The sequence below is a fragment of the Limulus polyphemus genome, unplaced genomic scaffold, assembly GCF_000517525.1.
Source record: "Limulus polyphemus unplaced genomic scaffold, Limulus_polyphemus-2.1.2 Scaffold3251, whole genome shotgun sequence".
NCBI lineage: Eukaryota > Metazoa > Arthropoda > Merostomata > Xiphosura > Limulidae > Limulus > Limulus polyphemus.
The window spans coordinates 83,334-88,363 of record NW_013668861.1 but is presented as its reverse complement, the minus strand read 5'-3'; the positions used below and the strand labels follow the sequence as shown (position 1 = coordinate 88,363).

At 33.7% G+C, this 5,030-nt stretch overlaps 1 protein-coding gene across 1 annotated transcript in view; it reads right to left on the bottom strand.

The window, feature by feature from the left end:
* LOC106468993 (GTP-binding protein Rhes-like) overlaps positions 1-2,016 on the bottom strand; it is a 9,830-nt gene extending 7,814 nt beyond the window's left edge. Inside the window, exon 1 of the mRNA XM_022397386.1 lies at positions 1,780-2,016. The gene's annotated coding sequence lies outside the window, so the exon portion shown is untranslated. The remainder of the gene's footprint in view (positions 1-1,779) is intronic.
* Positions 2,017-5,030: the final 3,014 nt, after the last annotated feature.

Here is a 5,030-nt window from a genome sequence, read left to right as displayed (position 1 = left end):
TAAGGTAGCACATAAATAGGAAATCAAGGAACACTGAATACCTGTATCAGACGGAGAAGAATATAGTTAGTAATCAGTTAAGGTAGCACATAAATAGGAAATACAAGGAACACTGAATACCTGTATCAGACGCAGAAGAATATAGTTAGTAATCAGTTAAAGTAGCACATCAATAGGAAAACAGGAAACATTGAATACCTGTATCAGACGGAGAAGAATATAGTTAATAATCAGTTAAAGTAGCACATCAATAGGAAAACAGGGAACACTGAATACCTGTATCAGACGGAGAAGAATATAGTTAGTAATCAGTTAAAGTAGCACATCAATAGGAAAACAGGGAACATTGAATACCTGTATCAGACGGAGAAGACTACAGTAACTGATCCGTTTTAATAACACTTAATATTTAATAAAATAGGGTACATTATGTAACTATATCGGAAGAAGATGTATATGGTAAATAATCAGTTAAAATAACACACAAATAATAAAACGGGATTAATACAGTACAAGAAAAGTGTACATTGAATTACAGTAGAACAAAAAGGTATAATTTCTCTAAATTAAAATATGGCTCATAAATATAAAAACACATTACATAAACTTCATTTAGCATAATAAAAAGTAAGCCGATTTCTTTGATACGTACTACAAATAAAACAAACTATAGTGAGTTCATAGAACACAAGAAAATAAAAACATCTACAAATAGAGTAAAATTATTATTACAAAAGAAACGTGGGTCAAGCAGTGTTAAAGAAGCGAGGTAATAGGAAAATAGGACATAGGATGTAAAATACGGGATTCATTTAAGCAGTGTTAAAGAAGCGAGGTAATAGGAAAATAGGACATAGGATGTAAAATATGGGATTCATTTAAGCAGTGTTAAAGAAGAGAGATAGTAGGAAAATAGGAGATAGAGTGTAGAATACAGGATTCATTCAAGCAGCGTTAAAGAAGCGAGGTAACAGGAAAACAGAACATAGAATGTAAAATACGGGATTCATTTCATAAACGTAGTTCCAGTTATCAGTTTACCAACTTACATAACACTTACCCGGTAACTTTGAGTAACAGTTCCAGTTATCAGTTTACCAACTTACATAACATTTACCCGGTAACTTTGAGTAACAGTTCCAGTTATCAGTTTACCAACTTACATAACATTTACCCGGTAACTTTGAGTAACAGTTCCAGTTATCAGTTTACCAACTTACATAACATTTACCCGGTAACTTTGAGTAACAGTTCCAGTTACACTAATCGCATTGTTCTGCTGCACTGTTTTTCATGATTTGGTTTTATTTATATATATGTGAGTGTGTACGTGTGATTATTTTATATAAAGTTACGTTAATATCAATAATAAATAACTGATATTATACTAAATCAATAATATTGTGTTATTAATCCTTATCCCAATTCTGAGTTGTAAATAATTCATATAAAATTGTTTAAAATTATTTACACTTCACCAGCTTAGTCTAGTTCACACCATAACAGTTGTTGTTCATGTCTATCATGTCACAGCCGGCCTGATGAGCCCTGGTGTTAGGCGAAAGGCCTCGTCGGCACTGGATACTGCAGATATAGTGTGTTTGACATATTGTTATATATGATTCTTGACTTTCACTCATAAATTCTTATGGTTGAGAATGCAAGTAATTTCAGAAGGCACTAAGCAGAAAGTGTATTACAAGAAAATATTTAGCACGTGAACGTTTTTTTTTTTTAGAAGCATGTTCTGTAGCAAAATAAAACATTAATTTTACATACCTGACCAAAAGATCAAAATGGCAAGCTTCTATCAGCTGGCATACTCAACTGTTATTCTGATGTTTATGACGAATGCTGTAGATTTCTCTAGTAAACAGAAGTCAGCAGACCATTTTATACCAAGCAAGCAACAGACGAGCAAGTTGCCCGGGAGAGTGTGCAGTGGGAGCTGAGTTGCGCATGTATTACACGTAAGCTCTAACTAAGCCAAGTTCCGTAAAAATCGCCGCTGGTAGACCTGGGAAAAAGAGCAGGGAAGGATATACAGTGAGCAGGGAATCATTGGATAAATTAGAAATCCGCGTTGATAAAGACGTGTTGCTTAGCACCCACAGAAAGGACAAGCACGTGCAATAATTGAAATGGAATTTTCATTACTCAGTACTGGCCTGCTCGAAATACTTTCACAATAACTATGCGAAAACAGTAAGGTTTTCACGAGATAAAAGTACACGCGCTGTAATTTTATTTTACTCTTGCATGAGCCAAAGCAACATCTACGTCGGTAACATTAAAATGGAATTACCAGTAATATATATATATATATATATATATACAGCACATTGATTCTTATTAAACGTTGTATAGAAAATAATAGAACAAATACAGAATCGCTTAACTTTAAAACAGCATTGTATTATGTTTGGCGAAAGAATAAAAAAACAGTAAACATGTAGACAGTAAACGGGTGCGTCTATAGAATATTACATTCCAGGGCCGAGCGACTCTGTGAAGAATCTTAAGGGGAATAACAGTAGAAGGTGAAAGTCAGCTAATGGTATACAAGTAAGTGCTGTGACAAATTATATGAGGAGCATTTTGCAGGTAGTAAAAGTTTGGACCTATAAGGAACAAGTATAAGTAATTATGGCACGGGCTTATGGAATGTTATTATCCAAGGAAGTGCTGTAAGAAAACTACAGATGATAATTATGGGTAATAAACGTATGGAATTATGGAATGTTACTATCTAAGGAAGTGCTGTAAGAAAACTACAGATGATAATTATGGGTAATAAACGTATGGAATTATGGAATGTTACTATCTAAGGAAGTGCTGTAAGAAAACTACAGATGATAATTATGGGTAATAATCGTATGGAATTATGGAATGTTACTATCTAAGGAAGTGCTGTAAGAAAACTACAGATAGTCCTTTATAGTCCTTTGCCCACCAATAATAACCTAAAATACTTTAGATGTTTGAGTACCATATTGCTATACCGTCACAATTTACTATTCATCATTATTCAGCGGACTAACTTGTAATTTTTATTTTCTTCACTAAAAGCTGAAATCTCAGTGACGAAAAGAACGAACTGTACATATTAGGTCATGTATTGTCGTGTTATGCAAATAAGTTGTAGGTTTCTGTTTTTTGTTCTTTTTTCTGTTTCGCTCTTTCAAGTAGTATTGATGAGCCGTGAATTCGGCGAAACTAGTCTACTGCAAAAGGAGTAGCGAGTCAAAGATTAGATTAGATTCCTACTCCATTCGCAAATTCACAAATACATTACCAGCTAGTCCACTGAATAATAATGAATAATGGTTATATATTATTCAAACAATGAAAGTATTTTATTTTATTAGTGGGGAGTAAACGACTATACATTAAAACCAACAATTCGAGTTGATGATATACGCTAATAGAATAATAGAATGCTATCCCTTAGTATAATATTGTTTCAGATATATCACAGCTTCCATGTCCTGTTCATATTTTTCAGTATACTGGTAATAGTGCTAGACTATGATCACCTTAAACAAGGTTCTACAAACAGCAGTCAAAATCACTTCCTCGTGTGGTGTTCACACTGGCGGTCGATACTCAATATACATAAAATCAAACCTATTTTGTATGGTACGAACGAAAGGAAACATTTACTATGATAAAATACTTATCTATTTCATGTCCAAATATAAAATATTCCCATATAACTGTGTACAGTTAAATATTTGGATGTCACCTTCGATAAGCACCTGACATGGAAAGCTAACCTATCAATAGTCAACTTCAAGGCCACATAATGACTCAACTTCCACAATGTTTCACTGAAACCCACGTCGGGTTTGAATCAGTTTTTTCTCTATTTTTATAAGGCCTTCGTTTGTCGTTCAATTACCTATAATCATACTTCATAGATATCTGCCTCTTATTATTATTTAAATTTTTACGAGAGACGTATGATGTTAGAACGCCATAACCTTCATCTTGCCTTCAAAATAAAGCCACTTAGTCTCCCTCAAGATCACATTATGTTTCTCAACATTTTTTTATCATCTTCAGAAACTTCGTCCCAAGTATATCATACATTGGTTCCTGACTCGCAAATGGTAACCTTGACGACTTGCTAAACTCTCTGGTTCATTCTCTACGAAAATTGCTTCTTCTGCTGAATAACCTTTCAACATGTATGGGATGTCTCTTCCAAAACATGTTAGTTTTCCTATGAAAAATATTCCTCCGTATATGTATCATGCCTTTGAAAAAAAAAAGATACATTTTTCTTTTCTCGTATGTCAGCTACCTTCACAAATGATTCAATAAAGTTTTGAACACTTGACGCCATTTAGTTTCTGTTTGGAAATCAATAAAATTCACGCCTGCTTTAAAAATATGTAAATATACAATAAATAAATAAAGTTTAAATCCACAACAAAGAAACAATATCAAGTTTATATGGATACAGTTTTTGACACTTTCAAGTGTTCTCTTCAGTGCAGCGTTTGTGTGTGAGAGAAAAACACGTACACTGTTTATTTTATAACGGAAGTTCCATGTCCCTTAATAGTGTTGCGTATCTGCTTGTTTAATAATTTCCTGTAAAAATTCTTTCTGAGTAACTTCGGAGATATAAGTCCTTTCTTAATTAAAACTAGTTTATTCTTTCTCGATACAACTTTGTAATACACAGAATTTCCACAGTCACTTTAAACTTAACAACCTTAATAACATACGGTATAAATGACAGTGATTCACACACTTTACTTACGATGCCTACTGCACGCTTCACTCAATTATCTATATCTATCTGCCGATCGCGCTGGTTTTTCTCGCCAGACTTACATATTAAAAAGAGGGCGTCTCGAATGAATTTGGGCCTTCATGATCCTTCTAGAAACTCCAGCGCACATGCTCCTAGCATCGCGTGACTTCCGCTGTCGTAACACTACCCTTTCCTTAGAATTGTTCGTCCCGAACAATAGTCACTTCCATTAAACCAATAGATAATTAACAATAACTTAATTAAA